General features: G+C 40.0%; 3 pseudogenes; all 3 read left to right on the top strand.

Moving 5' to 3' along the window:
- The first annotated feature begins 8,067 nt into the window (after nt 1-8,067).
- On the top strand, nt 8,068-10,528 carry LOC149256482 (putative protein phosphatase 2C 45 pseudogene; annotated as a pseudogene).
- Nucleotides 10,529-14,341: 3,813 nt separating this feature from the next.
- LOC149256481 (putative protein phosphatase 2C 45 pseudogene) lies at nt 14,342-16,075 on the top strand (annotated as a pseudogene).
- A 2,055-nt stretch (nt 16,076-18,130) lies between these two features.
- LOC149256480 (putative protein phosphatase 2C 52 pseudogene) lies at nt 18,131-20,979 on the top strand (annotated as a pseudogene).
- The last annotated feature ends 4,094 nt before the right edge of the window (nt 20,980-25,073 follow it).

Raw genomic sequence — 25,073 nt, 5'->3', positions numbered from 1 at the left:
CCTCAATGAGGAGGAAGACTAATGCCCGAGCGACGAACCAGTCGAGTTCTCCAATCGTAATCGATGAAACACCCTAAGTGTTCCCCACAGTTCACAATCTCTTGGTGCTTGTAGACGCAATGGAACACACTGTGGAAGATGAGGAGAATGCAGAAGACAATGTCTTGTTGTCAACATTTTTCACCAGGCTAAGGATTAGAAAGATGATGTCGATGTCGCATACTGGTGAAGTTCAAGCAGAGGAGGAAAAGGAGGAACAACATGTAGGGGGTCTTGATAATTTCAGCGAACCAAACGTAGAGACCCTTAATGGTTTCAAGGAGCGGGGTAGTGAAGACCCTACGATTTTTGAAGGTTAGGGTACTGAAGACTCTGCGATTTTTGAAGGTTAGGGTATTAAAGACCCTGCGGTATTCGAAGGACAGGGTACTGAGGCCCCTACAGTTTTATAAGAGCGAGGAATTGAAACCCCTACTAATTTGGAAAGATAGGGTGCTAAATCCCCTAAGAAGCCGGGAGAAAAAGGTGTTAAGAGCCCTAGGGAATTGAGTGCACAAGGCACAGAGATTGGTGAGGGCATGGAAATCCTCAGTGATGAGAAAACCCCGAGTATAGAAACCCTTGGCAATGTCATAAAGCAGGCTTTTGACAGCCTTGACCTTGATGATGATGGGACTTGTTTCGAGTATGTGGCAGAAAAGACGTTCACACCTGAATATCTTAGCATAACACCCTCCACTCTCTTCCTCAATAGCAAAATAGTAGATCTGGAGCAACAAGTCCATGACCTAGAGGCTTTGAACCAAGTCATGAAAGAGTAGAGTTGGCAGAAACAGAGCGAGGTGGAGTTACTTGCAGAAGTAAAGAGGAAGAAGCAACAAGTAAAAGTATGGAAGTATTGGGCTTACAAATGCTATAGACGCCTCAAGAAGATGACTATGAAACTGCAAAAATCCCTAGACAAGAAGCCAAAGATAGTAAAGGCAAGAATAAACATTGAAGTACTGGACTGAGGAGATGGCCATTCATTTTTTAAGTTTGTTGCAGATGTAAAACATTGTGTGAGGACACACAATAGCTTAGGGATGGGAGGATGTTGGTATCCTAAATTGCCCTATTTTCTACCCCATTTCCATCAAAACCAACCTTTGTTTCATCTCAATAAAAGACCCTTCTTTCCTGCACTAATACAAGATAGTTACCCATTCCTGCACATGCTCATATTTTATATTAAGATTTATTACAGCACTTTATTAATCATTTTATATGGATTTCATGCCTATTTACATATCTCTTGTAACTCATATAAATTTCCTAGAGTAATCATGGAACTTAGTATTAATTATGAATGAGTGTGACTAGTGCAGGTAGATTCCTGCATCGCCACGAACACTGTCTGAGATTTTTGAGAAGCCAAATCTTCTACGAGGACGGGTCTCGATCCTTGACTCCAAGTTTAGCTGCTGATGAACTGAAGTAGGATAACAGGTGGCGCACAATCAGGGAATATTTTCTAAAGTTAGGTTACAACCAAGCGAGATTCATGTGTATTGTAACTGTTGGCCAAGTTTCTAATTTCAGTTTTCTAAGTCTGTTCAGCTGAAAGGCCTGAACAAGAAATGTCTGTAATTAGTGAAAATGGCTAGAGCCAAAAGAATATATAAGATATAGATTATAGGTAGGAGGAGTCTAGTCAGGAATCATCGATTGTAATTTTTTTTTAGGTAATCTGGTTATGGCCTCAGCTTTAAGGTTGGACTGCTCTGTCATGTATATTTGCTTAATCAAGTAATACAAGAGAACTGCCATTGTTAGGATATTCCGACACATAGGATATAGTTAAGTTCAACTTGGTCTAGTATAGAGTTAGGTTAGAGTTAGGTAAAGTGTGTTTCTTTACCGTTGTACATTTTGTAACTTACAATCCGACGGTCGCGATATGTAGTGATCTGATGGTTCACTCTCACCTCGGTATTACCGACACTTGATCCGTGGCTTGACACCCGATTGGTCCATGAGTTCTATTTAAAGCGCATGGAGGGTCATTGTTCGGGTAATCCGTGCATGAGAGAAGCTTATGTAAATTTTCATTCTTTGATTAATAAATTTCCTGTAGTACCCACGTTGTGACAGGCCGTGGACTGTTTCCCTCCTTGCACTTTGAGGGTTTTAACCACGTCAAAAATACTGGTGTATTGATTTGAGATCTGGTTGTGAGCGGTGTCCTTTTGGTGTTCTTTCTGAGGAACTTACCCTGTAAATTCCTACAGATTTGCATACACAACGTCTATTCTATCTTTGATGTATATTTGAAGTGCTGAGATTTTTCATTCCTTAGAAGGGGAACGAGCTTGTTGGCTAGGGCCCAGCCAACCCAGCCCGTTTACCCCTCTCGCTTTCGTTTTTCAGAAAGAAGGTGTGGATATTTCATTTGCAGCTGTGTGATGTTGTAGTTTTAATCTTTATCTTTAAAGTTCTGATTTAAGATATCTTTTGTAGCTAACGTGTGAAGTGGATCCGTGGCTTCAGAGTTAGTTGTGTTTACTTTGCTTATGAGTTATCTTTCATGCATTTTCTTTACTCTCAATCTCTATTTTAACTCGTTTTTTATCATATCGTGCAAGGAACTCTTTCTTGCACTAGTGCATGTTGTTGCCTGCACTTTGGTTTAATCATTCGCTTACAGCGAACAGTGAGTCACTTCTCTGCATATTATTTCTAGTTATTTCGCAAGTAAATGAATCATTAACTAGTAATTGTCTTCAGTATTAAAAGTAAATCTTTAGAGGATCTAGAAGCAGTTGCATAAAATTATCATAAACATATTATACCTGCAAAGAACAGAAGCATTTTTTAATGGATTACTAAAGTTAGTTAACACATGCAAAACACTTAGACTACTGTTTGATTCTTTTGAAGTGCTTTTATTTCATGAAGTTATTTCCTTTGCAAGGTTTAAAGAATTGAAGCATTTCCTTTTCCATGGATAATTTACTTCGGAATTTCATTTACAGTTGCAATTCTTTTTTAGCACATATTTCAGTCCTTTTGAAAGTAATTTGGAAACTAGGTGAAGGAAGCTTTGCCTTGGTGCAAGAGCTGGTCTCTTCTCACAGAAACAGATTGCTCTATCCCTTAGGCTTAGAGCACCTTCACTAAGACATAAGTCTTCAATAAGGAAGGTCACATATACTTTTGCATAGAAATACTGTACTTGCACTAGTGCAAGCAGATTACAACAATGCAAGGACATGTTGTTTGTGTGGAAGGAAGTTCAGAAGGAAGACAGAATTCTGCAAGTGCCCACTTGCTAGACTGTTAGCCATCCATTTGAATATGAACATAGCATTTCATTACAACATTTAATATTGTTTCTATTGTGTGGAATTTCTTTACTTGATTTACATGGAAATTGTCCTTTTACATTCCAGCACTAGAGTTGCTTTGGTGTCAATTACCTTTCGGATTGTTTTCTGACTGATTCAGCAAAGCATTTCCTTTAAGAAGTACGATTAGAGATAGGAAAAGTTCATACCATTTATGGCATTTCCTGTGCTTCGTCTCTAAGTTTACGAAACCCTCAATTTGACAATTATGTGTTGAGGAGTTTTCTCAAGCGCAATTCCTACACCCAACAAGATCTATGTTTCATGTGGACCCTTCCACAACCCACCCCCCCACCAACAAAAAACACAAAAGAAATTTTCCTGCCATTCTATTGTTTTGGGTACTTGGGGAACCCTGGGGAGGTAACATCCCCAAATTACTGAAGACCTCATCAGGGATTGGTGACTTTCTAGACATCCCCAAAACATTCTAGCTAGATTTGCAAGAAAGTCATGATAGATTCTAGGAATGTTTTGAGCACATTTCAAGGATAGTCTTTCCATGTATCTTCACTTTTGATAATGGACATTAATGATTGAACAATATTATCATTTTCCCCATCATTTTTGTTTTGTATTTCACCAAATATAAAATTGATTTCTTATACAAGTTTTAGATCAAAACATGGGTTTTGTATGGTGGATTTCAATTTGCGTTTCCAGTGATTTAAATTTTGTCTTTTTATAAAATACATTACAACAAGCAAAGCCTCCATGTCAAAAGGCCAAGAAATGAAACATTTCAAAGGGATGATCCTTGGGGTTATTTCTCTTCGTATTCACATTATTGGAGTCATTTTAGGTTTGACATATTGTGCATGGATTTCCAAGAGTCATTTAAGTCCATTTCATCCACCATCCCAACCTCAGGTGTTGTGAAAAGTTAAAAAAAAAGAAGGAAAAGATAATAGTGACCTAGTTTGGTTACAAATGTTTGAATAAATTTCTAACAATCACCTTCTTAATCTGAAATATGAATCTAATCTCTTTACATAACCATAGTTCTTTTCAACATAACTATAAAAATATGAAGACCTGTCAAGAAGGGATTGTGTTTTAAGTTTGAGCATAACCATCATTAACACGAAATTTGAGGAAGAAAAGTTGCTATAGAGACAATTCTTTGTCTCATAGACTATCCATGGATCTTATTGAAAATTGAAAATAGTTACAATTAAGTTTCCTAAAACTAAATTTCTTTTTTCTCATGTCTATGGGCCAATAATCGAATGTCTCTCGACCATTTTTAAAATGATAAATCTTTTTTCAGGACTGGAAAGTGTGAGGGATGTGCATAGTACTATAGTATAGACTGTTATCATTACAAGCAACTAAAAATGCTTATAGTAAATTTTTAATCTATAATATTTTATTTTTATTGACATCCCAAACCCACCATCCCTTAAAATTTTTGAGGATGCACTCTATCCATCCCAGGGACACATCCCCCTTCCCTTGCGATTTTCACATCCCAAAAATAGTGCAACATAGTTGGAGATAGTTTGCTAGTTTTTTCTTGCCCAATTCTAGAAACTGAATTTATTTTTCTGTATTGTTTTAATTTTTTTAGTATTTAAATATTAATTATGGATCCACCCTACAACATGTAACATCGATAAGGTGAGAAACAAATAATGGAAAAAAAATCAATAGTATGTGTATTTTTTTTCAAAAAAATTGTTATTCTTATAGTCCTATGTTAAACTAGTTAATTGGCAATGCATTTATAACCACTTTTCATTTACACATTAATTATGTGTCATTTTTTAAACCCATACAATTTCCAAATACTATATGCACTTCTTGATTCCAAGTGGCAAGAATCACATTAAGTGGCAATGCTTTGTTGTTGAATGGTTGTGTTTGCATGGTGAAGTGCAGAACTTAAAAGTGTATGAATGGTAGCTATCCAATCCTCCTAGCCCAAACTACCCTGTAATGATATTATACCACAACTTGATTCTATAAATATTTACAATTAGTCCAGTACCACAAAGATTACACTATAGTTCATGGCTTTACCATACGAAAGATGACACAACAACTCAGATTATAACTAAAATTATATCAAATATTGAACATAGACATAGTTGAAGTACTTTGTCCAATTATACCAGCCAACATGATGGAAATTCACCGGTGAATTAGATGAAATGTTAAGCCACCACCAATTTTATATTCCTCGTATGCTCTCAATATATTCCAAGCTAATTTGTTTGAGAAGGGCCATTTAAGAGGAAATGGGTATTCATACTTTGGGACAGATTATCAAACTATGCATCACATATTCACATCTTCACTATCCAAACAATCATTGAATAATTGTTGGCTTGTTGGGGCCTGACCCAGGTTCAGAAGTGATTTAGCCAAACAAATCCTGAAACTATCGGCTCTTTTAGCAACAGTCCGTGGTGCGTGTACTTAGGTCTCACCCGATGTAGTATGGGAGGGTGCTGGAACCAGGTTTCCGCACCCTAGAGATGTCTTAATGAATTCTAGGAAGTTCAAAAACCAATCCTGCATGCTTGCACTGCTCCGTGCTGCTATCTGACCTTTACATAACTTTGTAAAGAGTGCGAAGTGGCACTGTCTAGATCCTTTATCCTTACTGTGTTATTATTATATATCTTAACTTAATTAAGGGGGTCTAATATTCTCATCAATGATTTAACATTCATTACAAGTGCGCGCAATCATAAACTATAAAGAGATGCAAAGATATAACAGAAGCATAAACACAGATCTACGAGCAGACGCACAACATTTCAGAATCAACTTATCTTTTATTAATCCTTTGTTTCAGTACAATCCCAACTCTTCCCTACGCACTCAACTGCAGGGGTCCACGCACATAGCTGTGGACTCTACCAGGCCTCTACGCACACAACTACAGAGCCTCTTCCTATTCCTACAACCCAAGACTCAGACTTACAGACTCAGAGGAAATTCCTCATTCAAAAACCCATAACACTTAAGATCCAGACTAAAACTTGACTTTACACTTAGAGCCTTTCTTTATTTATACAATCCCATGGTTCGCAGACCATGGGTAGGCCAACATACCATACATTAAATTATATTATTTTGGGGTGGACAACCCTAGACTCTCATGCTCCGCACCTACATTTCGCGTGGTCCTACATTACATTTGACCAAAATTCAGGTTACAAGCCCCAAAAACCCACTATGGGGGGATTTTCTACCCAACGGGCCTCTAACACAATCATCATGACTCGTCCTGAATCACTCGGCTGGTGTGGCGATCCTTGCACAAAGTCCATCCAGTAACTTCTACACTTCGCTGACATCTACCACACATTCCTCCACTGTCCACTGTATCAGTTATGCACGACTCTCCAATGCATCATTGTCAGAGGCACCTTCTTGCCTTAGCACATATGTATCCTACATCTGGGCCAGCTTTCCCTCGATCGTGGCGGTGACCGTGAATGCTTCCTCGAGCCAAGGCTGGATGCATGCTTTAAGCCCTACTTCTTTCTATCGCGCAACGTCCACCTGTTCCTTTAGAGCTTGGGCTTCCCTCATTTTGGCCAGTCGTTGAGTAAGGGCGACTGTCTGTGTGGTCCCCTGGACATTGTCGTAGGCCCGCTGCAACTCTCGCGCTTTTGTCTCTAAGCACTGTAGTGTTGGGTCTTCCTACAGTAAGTTGAGGGTGAAGAGTGACTGATCCAACAATCCCATGCAGTCTTGTACGGTGTGCTCTATTGCTTCCAACCCCACTTGAATGACATGGTGGCACTGCTCTCTGACTTCCGGGGGTGTAGAGGGTTGCGCCTTCAGTCGCAGCTCCATGATCTGCAAGTTCATCTCCAACTGAACCTTCACGGCCTCCTCTTGGTTCTTGCGAACTACAGCTGCTAGTTGGTGAATCTTTTTCATTGTGGGGAGTTCCGCCAACACGACCAACTCCGATATGCTGCTATAGGCCTCCTCCATGGCCTGTTCTAATCCTTGGTTTTGTGCGACGAAGTTGCCGCACTGCTGGTTGAGCTGCTGTAAATTTAACTTCTACTCGCTCAAGACTTGGAGGGCGGGAGCCTCCCTGGCACAAAGCTTAGTAGTTACCCCATCCTGCAGCTGGTATAGGGTTTCCTTGGGAAGGGCGGCCAAATTCAACCCCTATCCCCTCATGTCACCATCGGATTCTGCTAAGACTGCACCTTCTAGTAACACCAAAGTGTTCGTTGTGCGGGCGCGCAACATCTGCTCGGTTTTGGATGCACCTTTCGCAAGGTGTGGTGTCATCATTCTTGGGGGTCACACCTGTAATGCTTGCAACTGCACTCTGGGTGCCCCCAACACAATTGTTTGCTCCATTATCAATTCTTTTAAAGCATCCTTGGTGGCATCGCAAACTAGTTTGCCCATGTCAACAAGGTCTCCATCGGAGGTCTTTGTTGCCTTTGTCTTTTTCCGTATGGTTTGCTTCTCCTGGATGCGCAGCCTCTTTAATTGGGTCAATTTTGGTGTAGGGTCTGTGCATTCCTCTGTCTCAGCCTCCCCCTGTATGTCTTGCTTTGTGGACATTTCCTGGCCTTCCTGAGTCTCTTCGGTGGGTGCAGTTGTGGTTTCTACCATCTGCACTGTCGTTGCTACCTCAGTCGCCTTCTGCTGCGTGGCTGCTTCCTGTTCCTAGTGCCTTCTCTCTGCCAGCTTCGCGATGCACAGCTTGGTTTCCTTCTTCTACTATTGTGCTACGATCTTTTCCAGTTCTGCCAAGTCCAGAGCACGCCACTCCAGAGACCATGCCACCATCACATCAAATATTGCGTCATTCGTTGTGTTAGAGTCAGTCTTGTAAGTCCTCCATCAGAGGTCAAAACTCTTTTTGCATTTCGTTTTTAGGTGTCCCATTCTCCTCGATCACCTCCATTCCATTTAGGAGCATCCATAATCTGACGGAAGAGCTTTGTCATTCATTCCCCTCATGTTTTGTACCTGCTGGCTTAGGTATTTTCATCAATGTTTATTAAATTCCATGACAGTCAATGTTTGATCTTTTAATGGGAAAAAAGTCATGTTAATCATAGGTCTAGGGTTTCACAAATTGAGTCGTTAAAGTGTCCAAATGCCAGCAGGCCAGAGGGAGGTTCTACACATGTTTTTTTATTTCGCGAAATTTCATCATCATATTGATGGATTATGACTGTTCTCCAAAACTCTGTTTTGAATAAAAGTCAACATTTTGTCTTTTGTAACATTTTCAAAGGTTATTTAGTCATTGAATTCTCCAGGCGCAGCCCTTGTCTTCCTTTGTCAAGACATGCCACCATCTCTTGCAAGAATCAACCAAGAAGCCATCATTCAAGCTCATAAAATCAAAAGGAAATTTGAAAGAACAGAATTGCATTAAAGGTGAAGAAATGTCAATTTTGAAACACTACAAAATGGGTCTTTATACAGAGAAAATCAAAGCCATGTCTTTTGAAGAGATTTCAATGATTATTAATGCTATTTGCACTCAAGAGGTCGATTGAAGTCGAAGTCTAGTGGAGAGAAGGCAAAACTTAGGAATCTTCAAGCCAAGACTGCGTTTAGAGCGCGCGCAGCACACATGGGCTGTGCGGCGCACTGGGCGTGACCATCCAATGTAAAATTACACGGGCGTGGCGCATCCAGGAGGTGCGGCGCATTGGGCCTCTCGCGCGGCGCATACACCTGAAAGCTCGAACTTGCTTAAAATTTCTCCAAATTGCCCATAACTTGCGCGGATTTTCCAGTGAAGATAGGCGAATTACCTTTGGATGCAGTTTGGTTGGCTTATTTGGTGTTTTTGATGGCCACGGTGGTTCTCGTGCTGTCGTGCTGCTAAATATTTGAAGCAACACCTTTTTGAGAATTTGATAAATCATCCCCAATTTGCAACAGACACCAAGCTGGCTTTATCTGAAAACTATCGGCAAATTGATTCTGAATTCTTAAAGGCTAAAACTAGTATTTACAGAGATGATGGCTCAACAGCTTCAACTGCAGTGTTAGTAGGGGATCGCTTGTAGGTTGCTAATGTGGGAAACTCACGAGCAGTGATTCTAAAAGCTGGCGAGGCCATCCCTCTTTCTGAGGATCACAAGCCAAATAGAAGTGATGAACGCCAGCGCATTGAGCAAGATGGAGGGAATGTTATGTGAGCTGGAACATGGAGGGTCGGAGGTGTGTTGGCTGTATCTCGTGCATTTGGTAACCGTTTACTGAAACGCTTTTTTGTTGTAGAAACTGAAATTCAGGAAAAAATCATTAAGATGATGTGGAATTTCTGGTTATAGCAAGTAATGGCCTATGGGATGTAATTTCAAATGAGGATGCAGTTTCACTTGTTAAATCAATTGAAGATCCAGAAGCTGCTGCAAGAAATTGGCTGAGACTGCCTGTGCAAAAGGCAGCGCTGACAATATCACTTGCATTATTGCTCGATTTAATCATAGCAAAACCGATTTAACTTGATATTATTGCAGATGCTTTCTTGGCATCATATAGTTTATGCACGAGTTGTTGATCTACAGTGTCTGTTTTCTGATCAACAACTCTACATATTTCAACAATTTCCCAGAATGCTTATTGAAATTTGACTTTTTGTGCCAGTATGGGCCATTCATCTTTGTGGTTTTGATGACTTCAACGAAATAACTTATTGAAAACTCACAAAATAATTAAAGCTGATGGATGTGGATTTCTACCACAAATAAAGAGTTCAAGTGAGACCTTCATTCTCTAGAGATGGCTCATTCAAGATGCCTGAAGCAAGGAAAGTCTGACAGTGTTATTACATCATTGCCAGCATATAACAATTCTACACCAAGGCCTTTCTCCAGGGAGAATTTTTTCAAGATAGTACAAACAGAAAAGAAACATTAGCAGCCCAATGATAGATTCAGCAGGCCCTACTGTAAATAGATCAGGAAACAAAGGGAAGAATGAAGAGCAGCAATTCCAGAATATCTTTTCCTTCAGGTTCTAGTTATTCGAAGGATTCTCAGAACATTACATCTAGGAATTCAGAGGTGAAGGGCGTATTAAAACAATCTGCTGGAAAGTTTGCGGTTGACGAATCAAGAGATGAGAAGTCTGATGTGGATATTTCCGCCTTTCCTTCTATTCCTATACAAGGAGCAATTGCAACGTGAATTGGCGGAATTCAAAACCATTTTTATTAAAAGCGAAAAGAAAGTGAAACAGTCAAAGACCGAAACGCCCTGATTTAAAACGTGAATATCTATCATAGCAGAGAAATAGGAACAGATGGCCTATTTTTGTTTTCAGTTGTGACTCCAAGGGATTGACAGCTACAGTTTCTGTCTCTCCATTGGTCATCAACAAATTTGAGTAGAAAATGTAATGTTGCGCCTTTTAAGAAACAAATGATCAACTCTTCAACTTCAGTTTGTTAATAATGATTAGACAATTCCTAATTTTCATCGATCTATTTTCCCACATACTGAGCCTATTTATTGTATTAAAATCATTTGTAAGTGGTTGGAATTTCTGGGAAATGGTGGGGGAGAAAACTTAGCGCTTCACTATATAGTTTTGGCCAGGAAATTCATAAAATAATGCAGCTCTGATTCACGAGATTCCTGTGGTGTGAGTTTAGCAATTTGTTTCTTCTCTGTTTCATATGTATCTTGTTATGTTTTATAGTTCATTCACAATCATTTCCAGTTGAATGTTTTTAAGTAAGACAGGTAGAATCCATTTTATTGCTCTGCCTTGGAAAAGCATTCATCCTCTGTGTGTCTTCTTCTGTCTGAAAAGGATTCATTTTACATGCCCTCTTCAGCCTTCTCAATAGTCTTTCCACTCCATATTATTTCAAACTTGATTGCTAAACTTCCTGCCTATCTTGCCTCATGAAACACTCTGTGCCTTTGATTTAATTTCTCAGCTCAGGCTATCTTTTGTCCCATACTGCCCAGAAAATTCAGTCATTCAATGAATTACCTCTGTCATATTTATTTACTAGCCTAATATCAGTATTCACTTTGAGTCATCTCAGACCATATTGTTTATTTTTACTGAGAGTGACCCGGAGAGAGCCCTCTCCTCTTCTGGTAGGGCTAGCTACCAGACTGAGCGTGGTTTGTGGTTACCCTAAATTTTGCCTTCCTTCAGCCTAACGTGGATTTAGGCGCTAACATAATGGTGACCATACTGGGGATGAAAATGGTTTGCTTGTAGATTGTCTTGTCCCAATACAAATAACAAGTTCAGATCTGATGGTTGATGGTGGACAACGATTAGACACAACAAGGCTGAAATCATTCACCTGGCGACTCCATTCACTGAAAAATCCATAAATCAATGCTTCATGGTGACCCCACTGCAGAGAGATCAGTAGCTTTGATATTTTCAAGATGGATCGGTTTGCTCGATGATATGCTCCCATGAGCCGAAATCACATTCCAGGCTTTCCAAATAAAATTCCGAAGGTAGATTCTTCAAGGAATTTGCCTACGTTTAGAGATTATGGTAGGAAGGATGCTACTTTACATCTGGTTCGATTTCACATACATATTCACAAGTTGAAGGTTGATTTTCCTGAAGATTGCTTGATGAAGATATTCCTGGCCAGTCTGGAAGGTGAAGCCCAATCTTGGTATGAAAGTTTTCCACCTGCTTGTATTTACTGTTTAAAGGATTTTCATGCCATGTTTTTTGAGAAGTATAAAGAATATTATCCATCATTAAATCTAGTTCAAGACTATTGCAAGCATGCTTATAGTTTTATTGAAAGCCTTGAAAAATATTATGAGGATGATAATTTCATGGATGAAGAGATCATGGAAGCCCTGTATGAAAATCTATTTTAGCAGCATAAAGATGATCAGAAAAATTTGCAGCAGGATCAAAATTTTAGTACGGTGGAAGATGAAGGAATTTTGCATCTTGACAGTCAACAGGAATTATAGGAAATGGATCAGCAGTATGAGGAAAATTTGTATACACCTTCACTTGAAATTAATGAAGACAATCACTATTTGAGCAGAAGAAAACAAAAAGTATTATCTCCTCTGTCTGAAGATGAGATAGACCAACTCTTGAACGGTCATGTTACAGCTCCAGTTAACGCAGATCTGTAGTGTGCACATGGTCAAGAAGGTGATAGTGGAACTCCTTCCTCTTCTGAACAGGATGATAGTCCTATAAGCAGCTTTATAGATCAGCAGGTTGCAGATGTCCATATGGCTAAAAGTGATGAAAGAAAGAGTGTCGTTTCAGATCTGTCCATAGAAGAAGACAACATGCAGGGAAGTCCAGTTCTAATTGATAATGTCAATACAGTCATTTCAGATCTAGATTCAGATTGTGATGATCAAGAATACCTTGTACTGAATCCCATGAAGGAGAACTCTGTTGTTGAAATCATCTGGAATGAAGAAGATAGAGTTATGGATCCAAATGTTCTCATGACATCAGAACAAGGCCTTCATTAAGAGTTAATCCAGTCAGTTCATAAAAAACAAGGTGAGATCTACGGTCAAGTAAGTGAAAAGTTTCTCTAGATGAATTTATGGTAGATGATAGAAATGATAGTGTTGGGTTTCAAGAATCATCTGAAATTTCTTTTCTTATGATTGATGAATGTAATGAGAAACATGAGAATCTGGCTGTCATATCATATGAAGATAGCCTAAAATATATTCAGAGTACAGAAGATCAAACCATTCAGGATTCCATTTCAGATTCTTCTTCCTATGTTTCATGTTTTGAAATGTTCTTTGAAGAGGAAAACTGCTCATCCACTTGTTCAGAATTATTTGAGGACCAGGAACATACTTTTACTTAAGTACATTATGAAGCAAGAGAAAAAGACACCTTGTTTCTTCAGCAGGAGGTAAATCCTCATGTTTTTCAAGATCCTCTGGCAAATCTGTTGCAGTCAGCAGTGAAGGTGATTATTGCAGTATTCAGTGATGAAGGAGATCATGGTCAATTAGCTTTTTGGATGCCCAGTTACAAGTATCTACTGTTGACCAGGAGATCTGATCAGGAGAATCAATCAAGAAGGCATCTGCTTGATTGGTTACATTGGCATTTTGATATAGTTTGATCATATATTGCCTTGTAAGAAACACAGGTGGTTATGTACTACCACCAAGCTTTAAGTTTTAAGTTCAGGTCTTAGTTTGTTAAAGTCAAGTTTTTCAGTCATTTTATTTTACATCGAGTTAGTATGAGTTAGGTTTTAGTCAATAAATGAGTCAAAGTCTTGTGTTATTTGTCAAGATAATGACTCCATAGCCCAATGGACGAAGGCATTGTCTGCTCTCCTAAAGATATGCTGTTCTTGCCACCTCCAAGGAGCCGGAGCTACCATCCCCATTGGAGCCAATGTTAGAGTCAGTCTTGTCAGTCCTCCATCAGAGATCAAAACTCTTTTTTCATTTCATTTTTAGGTGTCCCATTCTCCTCGATCACCTGCATTCCATTTAGGAGCATGCCATAATCTGACAGAAGAGCTTTGTCATTCATTCCCCTCATGTTTTGTACCTACTGGCTTAGGTCTTTTCATCAATGTTTATTAAAGTCCAAGACAGTCAATGTTTGATCTTTTAATGGGAAAAAAGTCATGTTAATCATAGGTCTAGGGTTTCACAAATTGAGTCGTTAAAGTGTCCAAATGCCAGCAGGCCAGAGGGAGGTTCTACACATGTTTTTTTATTTCGCGAAATTTCATCATCATATTGATGGATTATGACTGTTCTCCAAAACTCTGTTTTGAATAAAAGTCAACATTTTGTCTTTTGTAACATTTTCAAAGGTTCTTTAGTTATTGAATTCTCCAGGCGCAGCCCTTGTCTTCCTTTGTCAAGACATGCCACCATCTCCTGCAAAAATCAACCAAGAAGCCATCATTCAAGCTCAGAAAATCAAAAGGAAATTTGAAAGAACAGAATTGCATTAAAGGTGAAGAAATGTCAATTTTGAAACACTACAAAATGGGTCTTTATACAGAGAAAATCAAAGCCATGTCTTTTGAAGAGATTTCAATGATTATTAATGCTATTTGCACTCAAGAGGTCGATTGAAGTCGAAGTCTAGTGGAGAGAAGGCAAAACTTAGGAATCTTCAAGCCAAGACTGCATTTAGAGCGCGCGCAGCACACATGGGCTGTGCGGCGCACTGGGCGTGACCATCCAATGTAAAATTACACGGGCGTGGCGCATCCAGGAGGTGCGGCGCATTGGGCCTCCCGCGCGGCGCATACACCTGAAAGCTCGAACTTGCTTAAAATTTCTCCAAATTGCCCATAACTTGCGCGGATTTTCCAGTGAAGATAGGCGAATTACCTTTGGATGCAGTTTGGTTGGCTTATTTGGTGTTTTTGATGGCCACGGTGGTTCTCGTGCTGTCGTGCTGCTAAATATTTGAAGCAACACCTTTTTGAGAATTTGATAAATCATCCCCAATTTGCAACAGACACCAAGCTGGCTTTATCTGAAAACTATCGGCAAATTGATTCTGAATTCTTAAAGGCTAAAACTAGTATTTACAGAGATGATGGCTCAACAGCTTCAACTGCAGTGTTAGTAGGGGATCGCTTGTAGGTTGCTAATGTGGGAAACTCACGAGCAGTGATTCTAAAAGCTGGCGAGGCCATCCCTCTTTCTGAGGATCACAAGCCAAATAGAAGTGATGAACGCCAGCGCATTGAGCAAGCTGGAGGGAATGTTATGTGAGCTAGAACATGGAGGGTCGGAGGTGTGTTGGCTGTATCTCGTGCATTTGGTAACCGTTTACTGAAACGCTTTTTTGTTGTAGAAACTGAAATTCAGGAAAAAATGATTAAGATGATGTGGAATTTCTGGTTATAGCAAGTAATGGCCTATGGGATGTAATTTCAAATGAGGATGCAGTTTCACTTGTTAAATCAATTGAAGATCCAGAAGCTGCTGCAAGAAATTGGCTGAGACTGCCTGTGCAAAAGGCAGCGCTGACAATATCACTTGCATTATTGCTCGATTTAATCATAGCAAAACCGATTTAACTTGATATTATTGCAGATGCTTTCTTGGCATCATATAGTTTATGCACGAGTTGTTGATCTACAGTGTCTGTTTTCTGATCAACAACTCTACATATTTCAACAATTTCCCAGAATGCTTATTGAAATTTGACTTTTTGTGCCAGTATGGGCCATTCATCTTTGTGGTTTTGATGACTTCAACGAAATAACTTATTGAAAACTCACAAAATAATTAAAGCTGATGGATGTGGATTTCTACCACAAATAAAGAGTTCAAGTGAGACCTTCATTCTCTAGAGATGGCTCATTCAAGATGCCTGAAGCAAGGAAAGTCTGACAGTGTTATTACATCATTGCCAGCATATAACAATTCTACACCAAGGCCTTTCTCCAGGGAGAATTTTTTCAAGATAGTACAAACAGAAAAGAAACATTAGCAGCCCAATGATAGATTCAGCAGGCCCTACTGTAAATAGATCAGGAAACAAAGGGAAGAATGAAGAGCAGCAATTCCAGAATATCTTTTCCTTCAGGTTCTAGTTATTCGAAGGATTCTCAGAACGTTACATCTAGGAATTCAGAGGTGAAGGGCGTATTAAAACAATCTGCTGGAAAGTTTGCGGTTGACGAATCAAGAGATGAGAAGTCTGATGTGGATATTTCCGCCTTTCCTTCTATTCCTATACAAGGAGCAATTGCAACGTGAATTGGCGGAATTCAAAACCATTTTTATTAAAAGCGAAAAGAAAGTGAAACAGTCAAAGACCGAAACGCCCTGATTTAAAACGTGAATATCTATCATAGCAGAGAAATAGGAACAGATGGCCTATTTTTGTTTTCAGTTGTGACTCCAAGGGATTGACAGCTACAGTTTCTGTCTCTCCATTGGTCATCAACAAATTTGAGTAGAAAATGTAATGTTGCGCCTTTTAAGAAACAAATGATCAACTCTTCAACTTCAGTTTGTTAATAATGATTAGACAATTCCTAATTTTCATCGATCTATTTTCCCACATACTGAGCCTATTTATTGTATTAAAATCATTTGTAAGTGGTTGGAATTTCTGGGAAATGGTGGGGGAGAAAACTTAGCGCTTCACTATATAGTTTTGGCCAGGAAATTCATAAAATAATGCAGCTCTGATTCACGAGATTCCTGTGGTGTGAGTTTAGCAATTTGTTTCTTCTCTGTTTCATATGTATCTTGTTATGTTTTATAGTTCATTCACAATCATTTCCAGTTGAATGTTTTTAAGTAAGACAGGTAGAATCCATTTTATTGCTCTGCCTTGGAAAAGCATTCATCCTCTGTGTGTCTTCTTCTGTCTGAAAAGGATTCATTTTACATGCCCTCTTCAGCCTTCTCAATAGTCTTTCCACTCCATATTATTTCAAACTTGATTGCTAAACTTCCTGCCTATCTTGCCTCATGAAACACTCTGTGCCTTTGATTTAATTTCTCAGCTCAGGCTATCTTTTGTCCCATACTGCCCAGAAAATTCAGTCATTCAATGAATTACCTCTGTCATATTTATTTACTAGCCTAATATCAGTATTCACTTTGAGTCATCTCAGACCATATTGTTTATTTTTACTGAGAGTGACCCGGAGAGAGCCCTCTTCTCTTCTGGTAGGGCTAGCTACCAGACTGAGCGTGGTTTGTGGTTACCCTAAATTTTGCCTTCCTTCAGCCTAACGTGGATTTAGTCGCTAACATAATGGTGACCATACTGGGGATGAAAATGGTTTGCTTGTAGATTGTCTTGTCCCAATACAAATAACAAGTTCAGATCTGATGGTTGATGGTGGACAACGATTAGACACAACAAGGCTGAAATCATTCACCTGGTGACTCCATTCACTGAAAAATCCATAAATCAATGCTTCATGGTGACCCCACTGCAGAGAGATCAGTAGCTTTGATATTTTCAAGATGGATCGGTTTGCTCGATGATATGCTCCCATGAGCCAAAATCACATTCCAGGCTTTCCAAATAAAATTCCGAAGGTAGATTCTTCAAGGAATTTGCCTACGTTTAGAGATTATGGTAGGAAGGATGCTACTTTACATCTGGTTCGATTTCACATACATATTCACAAGTTGAAGGTTGATTTTCCTGAAGATTGCTTGATGAAGATATTCCTGGCCAGTCTGGAAGGTGAAGCCCAATCTTGGTATGAAAGTTTTCCACCTGCTTGTATTTACTGTTTAAAGGATTTTCATGCCATGTTTTTTGAGAAGTATAAAGAATATTATCCATCATTAAATCTAGTTCAAGACTATTGCAAGCATGCTTATAGTTTTATTGAAAGCCTTGAAAAATATTATGAGGATGATAATTTCATGGATGAAGAGATCATGGAAGCCCTGTATGAAAATCTATTTTAGCAGCATAAAGATGATCAGAAAAATTTGCAGCAGGATCAAAATTTTAGTACGGTGGAAGATGAAGGAATTTTGCATCTTGACAGTCAACAGGAATTATAGGAAATGGATCAGCAGTATGAGGAAAATTTGTATACACCTTCACTTGAAATTAATGAAGACAATCACTATTTGAGCAGAAGAAAACAAAAAGTATTATCTCCTCTGTCTGAAGATGAGATAGACCAACTCTTGAACGGTCATGTTACAGCTCCAGTTAACGCAGATCTGTAGTGTGCACATGGTCAAGAAGGTGATAGTGGAACTCCTTCCTCTTCTGAACAGGATGATAGTCCTATAAGCAGCTTTATAGATCAGCAGGTTGCAGATGTCCATATGGCTAAAAGTGATGAAAGAAAGAGTGTCGTTTCAGATCTGTCCATAGAAGAAGACAACATGCAGGGAAGTCCAGTTCTAATTGATAATGTCAAGACAGTCATTTCAGATCTAGATTCAGATTGTGATGATCAAGAATACCTTGTACTGAATCCCATGAAGGAGAACTCTGTTGTTGAAATCATCTGGAATGAAGAAGATAGAGTTATGGATCCAAATGTTCTCATGACATCAGAACAAGGCCTTCATAAAGAGTTAATCCAGTCAGTTCATAAAAAACAAGGTGAGATCTACGGTCAAGTAAGTGAAAAGTTTCTCTAGATGAATTTATGGTAGATGATAGAAATGATAGTGTTGGGTTTCAAGAATCATCTGAAATTTCTTTTCTTATGATTGATGAATGTAATGAGAAACATGAGAATCTGGCTGTCATATCATATGAAGATAGCCTAAAATATATTCAGACTACAGAAGATCAAACCATTCAGGATTCCATTTCAGATTCTTCTTCCTATGTTTCATGTTTTGAAATGTTCTTTGAAGAGGAAAACTGCTCATCCACTTGTTCAGAATTATTTGAGGACCAGGAACATACTTTTACTTAAGTACATTATGAAGCAAGAGAAAAAGACACCTTGTTTCTTCAGCAGGAGGTAAATCCTCATGTTTTTCAAGATCCTCTGGCAAATCTGTTGCAGTCAGCAGTGAAGGTGATTATTGCAGTATTCAGTGATGAAGGAGATCATGGTCAATTAGCTTTTTGGATGCCCAGTTACAAGTATCTACTGTTGACCAGGAGGTATGATCAGGAGAATCAATCAAGAAGGCATCTGCTTGATTGGTTACATTGGCATTTTGATATAGTTTGATCATATATTGCCTTGTAAAAAACACAGGTGGTTATGTACTACCACCAAGCTTTAAGTTTTAAGTTCAGGTCTTAGTTTGTTAAAGTCAAGTTTTTCAGTCATTTTATTTTACATCGAGTTAGTATGAGTTAGGTTTTAGTCAATAAATGAGTCAAAGTCTTGTGTTATTTGTCAAGATAATGACTCCATAGCCCAATGGACGAAGGCATTGTCTGCTCTCCTAAAGATCTGCTGTTCTTGCCACCTCCAAGGAGCCGGAGCTACCATCCCCATTGGAGCCAATGTTAGAGTCAGTCTTGTCAGTCCTCCATCAGAGATCAAAACTCTTTTTTCATTTCATTTTTAGGTGTCCCATTCTCCTCGATCACCTGCATTCCATTTAGGAGCATGCCATAATCTGACAGAAGAGCTTTGTCATTCATTCCCCTCATGTTTTGTACCTACTGGCTTAGGTCTTTTCATCAATGTTTATTAAAGTCCAAGACAGTCAATGTTTGATCTTTTAATGGGAAAAGAGTCATGTCAATCATAGGTCTAGGGTTTCACAAATTGAGTCGTTAAAGTGTCCAAATGCCAGCAGGCCAGAGGGAGGTTCCACACATGTTTTTTATTTCGTGAAATTTCATCGTCATATTGATGGATTATGATTGTTCTTCAAAACTCTGTTTTGAAGAAAAGTCAACATTTTGTCTTTTGTAACATTTTCAAAGGTTATTTAGTCATTGAATTCTCCAGGCACATCCCTTGTCTTCCTTTGTCAAAACATGCCACCATCTCCTGCAAGAAACAACCAAGAATCCATCATTCAAGCTCAGAAAATCAAAGGGAAATTTGAAAAAACAGAATTGCATTAAAGGTGAAGAAATGTCAATTTTGAAACACTACAAAATGGGTCTTTATACAGAGAAAATCAAAGCCATGTCTTTTGAAGAGATTTCAATGTTTATTAATGCTAGTTGCACTCAACAGGTCGATTGAAGTCGAAGTCTAGTGGAGAGAAGGCAAAACTTAGGAATCTTCAAGCCAAGACTGCATTTAGAGTGCGCAGCGCATAGGGTGACTGGTGCAGCGCACATGCGCTACGCGGCGCATAGGGTGACTGGTGCAGCGCACATGCACTACGCGGCGCACTGGACACGACCATCCAGTGTAAAATTACACGGGCACGGCACATCGAGGAAGCGCGACGCATACACCTGAAAGCCCAAACTTTCTTAAAATTTCTCCAAATTGCCCATAACTTGCGTGGATTTTCCAGTGAAGATAGGCAAATTACCTTTGGACATAGTTTGGTAGGCTTATTTGGTGTTTTTGATGGCCACGGTGGTTCTCATGCTGTCGTGCTACTGAATATTTGAAGCAACACCTTTTTGAGAATTTGATAAATCATCCCCAATTTGCAACAGACACCAAGCTGGCTTTATCTTAAAACTATCAGCAAACTGATTCTGAATTCTTAAAGGCTGAAACTAGTATTTACAGAGATGATGGTTCAACAGCTTCAATTGCATTCTTAGTAGGGGATCGCTTGTATGTTGCTAATGTGGGAAACTCACGAGCAGTGATTCTAAAAGCTGGCGAAGCCATGCCTCTTTCTGAGGATCAAAAGCCAAATAGAAGTGATGAATGCCAGCGCATTGAGAAAACTGGAGGGAATGTTATGTGGGCTAGAACATGGAGGGTCGGAGGCGTGCTGGCTGTATCTCGTGCATTTGGTAACCGTTTACTGAAACACTTTGTTGTTGCAAAGACTGAAATTCAGGAAAAAATCATTAAGATGATGTGGAATTTCTGGTTATAGCAAGTAATGGCCTATGGGATGTAATTTCAAATGAGGATGCAATTTCACTTGTTAAATCAATTGAAGATCCAGAAGCTGTTGCCAGGAAATTGACTAAGACTGCCTGTGCAAAAGGCAGCGCTGACAATATCACTTGCATTATTGCTCGATTTAATCATAGCAAAAATGATTTAACTTGATATTATTGCAGATGCTTTCATGGCATCATATAGTTTATGCACGAGTTGTTGATCTACAGTGTCTGTTTTCTGATCAACAGCTCTGCATATTTCAACAATTGCCTGGAATGCTTATTGAAATTTGACTTTTTGTGCCAGTAGGGGCCATTCATCTTTGTGGTTTTGATGACTTCAACGAAATAACTCATTGAAAACTCACAAAACAATTAAAGCTGATGGATGTGGAGTTTTGCCACAAATAAAGAGTTCAAGTGAGACCTTCATTCTCTAGAGATGGCTCATTCAAGATGCCTGAAGCAAGGAAAGTCTGACAGTGTTATTACATCATTGCCAGCATATAACAATTCTACACCAAGGCCTTTCTCCAGGGAGAATTTTTTCAAGATAGTACAAACAGAAAAGAAACATTGGCAGCCCAACGATAGGTTCGGCAGGCCCTCCTGTAAATAGATCAGGAAACAAAGGGAAGAATGAAGAGCAGCAATTCCAGAATATCTTTTCCTTCAGGTTCTAGTTATTGGAAGGATTCTCATAATGTTACATCTAGGAATTCAGAGGTGAAGGGCGCATTAAAACAATCTGTTGGAAAGTTTGTGGTTGACGAGTCAAGAGATGAGAAGTCTAATGTGGATATTTACGCCGTTCCTTCTATTCCTATACAAGGAGCAATTGCAACGGGAATTGGCGGAATTCAAAACCATTTTTATTAAAAGCGAAACAGTCAAAGACCGAAACGCCCAGATTTAAAACGTGAATATCTATCATAGCAGAGAAATAGGAACAGATGGCCTATTTTTGTTTTCAATTGCGACTCCAAGGGATTTATAGCTACAGTTTCCGTCTCTCCATTGGTCATCAACAAATTTGAGTAGAAAATGTAACGTTGCACCTTTTCAGAAACAGATGATTGACTCTTCAGCTTTAGTTTGTTAATAATGATTAGACAATTCCTAATTTTCATCAATCTGTTTTCCCACATACTGAGCCTATTTATTGTATTAAAAATCATTTGTAAGTGGTTGGAATTTCTGGGAAACAGTGGGGGAGAAAACTCAGCGCTTCACTGTACAGTTTTGGCCAGGAAATTCATAAAATAATGTAGCTTTGATTCACAAGATTCCTGTGGTGTGTGTTTAGCAATTTGTTTCTTCTCTGTTTCATATGTATCTTGTTATGTTTTATAGTTCATTCACAATCATTTCCAGTTGAATGTTTTTAAGTAAGACAGGTAGAATCCATTTTATTGCTCTGCCTTGGAAAAGCATTCATCCTATGTGTGTCTTATTTTGTCTGAAAAGGATTCATTTTACATTCCCTCTTCAGCCTTCTCAATAGTCTTTCCACTCCATATTATTTCAAACTTGATTGCTAAACTTCCTGCCTATCTTGCCTCATGAAACACTCTGTGCCTTTGATTTAATTTCTCAGCTCAGGCTGTCTTTTGTTCCATACCGCCCAGAAAATTCAGTCATTCAATGAATTACCTCTGCCATATTTATTTACTAGCCTAATATCAGTGCTCATTTTGAGTCATCTTAGACCCTATTGTTTATTTTTACTGAGAGTGACCTGGAGAGAGCCCTCTCCTCTTCTGGTAGGGCTAGCTACCAGACTGAGCATGGTTTGTGGTTACCCTGAATTTTTCCTTCCTTCGGCCTAAGGTGGATTTAGGCGCTAACACGTTGCAATGAACGGAGGCTTCACCCACATTCGAGCTGGATCCTTTCACGCCCAGATATACAGATTACGCATATCCGCCTTGGACTCTGTCGTGCTTTGCAAACTGTTATATACTGTAGGGGACAAGCGCGGCCTATAGTTGTTCCATGTTTGGATGCTCGCCTCCATGAACACCCAGAACACCTTTATCTCACGAATCCTCATCGCGTCTTTCGTAGCCCAGAGCGAGGTGTACCTCACGGCCTCAGGTAGGTTCCTCTCAATGGTGGGAAACTGGCTATCTTCCGGCAACTCCCCGGCAACCAACAGGATGGATAAGAGCAACCACGCGTAGTGGAAGGTCTTACCCTACACTTAGGCCTCCCTACAATTTGTCAAAAATTCATCGCAGGGAAACTGTTCTCAGTTGAACTAGACCCCCTCTGCCCATTGCTCTGCCAATGCAATGACAGACGCTAGCACTTCATCTATGCGACATTTCCTCATTAGCTTGCTGGCCAGCAGTTGGGTGGTTATGCACACCCCTTGGTCCTTGATGCTTGCGATTACGTACCCTCGCTTCCTCTTCTCCAGCTTAAATTTTTCCTTCATAGCCTCTGCGAGGGCCCAGTTGCTTCTCTTTCCTGCTATGGCTGCGGGATTGTTTCCTTTGATGGGCAGCTGAGAAATCTAGTGAATTAAATCAGTCATGATGGGAATCAGCTCCTCCAGCCAGAGATACCCATCATGTACTGGGCACAGTAGCTGTCGGATGACAAAAATCGTGATGGGTGCATGGTGGTAGTGGGGTATCCACCACAGATGGAGTAACCCAGCCTTCTCCACACCGCGTAACCATTTTTGCTATAGTAATTTCTCCATGGCCAACTGTGGGAACTTCTCGCTGTCCGCTAGGTCCCATTCCTTGAACTTTATATTAGGTACCCATCCCATCGGTGGACTTTCAAAGCTTATTTCATCCAGAAGGAGCGGGGTCTGGAGCGCACTCTTCATGGCCTCCAGGTCCTTCGGTATCTTGGTTGTCCCCTTCCATAGGGGGATGTAGGGGGGTAACTTTATCGCTGAAGGCACTTGGGAGACATTCTCTACCTCATCATCCTGTGCTTCAATTTGGGCGATTAGGGCTTGCAAATCTTGCTCCTCCTCCTCTGTTTCAAAGGTGACGACTTTGTGCTTCTCTGCCATTGACAATTTACTAAACCACAGGTTCCATGGTGATACCCCGACTGGCCCCATTGTCTACTTGTTTTTTGTGGTCGCGGTGTGCGTGGGGACTTTGGAACCTCTGGTGCAGTAGCCACCTCTCCGGGCACCTCCTGGATCATACGAGGCTCTGGGGTAACTTCCACGAATGGTTCTTGCAGCCATCATTGTGTCTACACTAGATTCGTTCGGTTGCATACTCATGGGTGGCAAGGGTGCTTGGTGTTCAATGCTCTGTACTGGCTCAAATCTTAAATAACCAAGTGTTGCCTCGAGGCTACCCCAAGGGATTTTATAGTATTGTTTGAATTTGAATTTGACCATTCCCTCCACTTTTGAGCCATTAATACCTTCTTGGCAGCAGATCATCATGAATCTAGCTCTTAATTCCTGTCTTAATGACCCACTGCGTGCTCCTTTCTTCCTTAAATTGGACCTCTTGTCATGAAAAGTGACATCAATGGTCACCTTCTAGCCTACCTGCACAGTAGCGCAGCCCCTTATGTGTGACCGTGACCCCTATGACATACTGATCCTATGCGTAACCTCCTTCCCGCACAGCTCTCCTACAGACTTGTTTATAGTCCTGCGCTCTCTTTCAACTGCTTGGAGCACTGAGACTGTGTTTCCTATAGATAGGCAGGTGGTCTCACCCCCGGTGCGAGGCTTCAATTTTCCTGCTAGCCTCGGCCGCAGGCACCCTTCAACTATCCTTGCATCTAGTAGTGTGTCGCATTCTTCTTTGTATGGTACGTTCCCCTGTTTAGTAAGGTGCAGTTGTAGCCATGATAGCAGGGTCACAACTTCTTCTAATGCAATAGTAGGGTTGTCTAGACTTTGTCCCATCGTGCTTAGTTTCTCGGCACGGAATGCTTGTACGAATTCAGAGTTCAGTTTGCTGATTTCTTTGTCTAACGTCATGCTTTTCTTCCTCAGCCATGCCCAATCTTTGTCGAGTTAGCAAAGTTTCAGGCTCCCTCACTGAATGGATTCCCGTAACTACCTAATTCCTTTACCCAAGTCCTCACACCTTGTCCCAATTGAGGGAGCTGTGGTCTAGGGATTCTTCTCTGCTCTCCTGGTTTCATCTCTTCTCATCAGTGTTGGGGTCATTTCCGCGCTCCGGTTTTTTCTTATTGCCCTATAGGTCCATTGAACCGCTGGTATGCGCAGGTCCCAGTCAGTTCGTCTTTCCTGGTGAACTCTGTTCA

Source organism: Pinus tabuliformis, chromosome 7, assembly GCF_031772625.1.
Source record: "Pinus tabuliformis cultivar Carrire ecotype Pingquan chromosome 7, CPIR1, whole genome shotgun sequence".
Taxonomy (NCBI): domain Eukaryota; kingdom Viridiplantae; phylum Streptophyta; class Pinopsida; order Pinales; family Pinaceae; genus Pinus; species Pinus tabuliformis.
The sequence above is the reverse complement of the archived record's forward strand: the minus strand, read 5'-3'. Positions and strand labels throughout refer to the sequence as shown.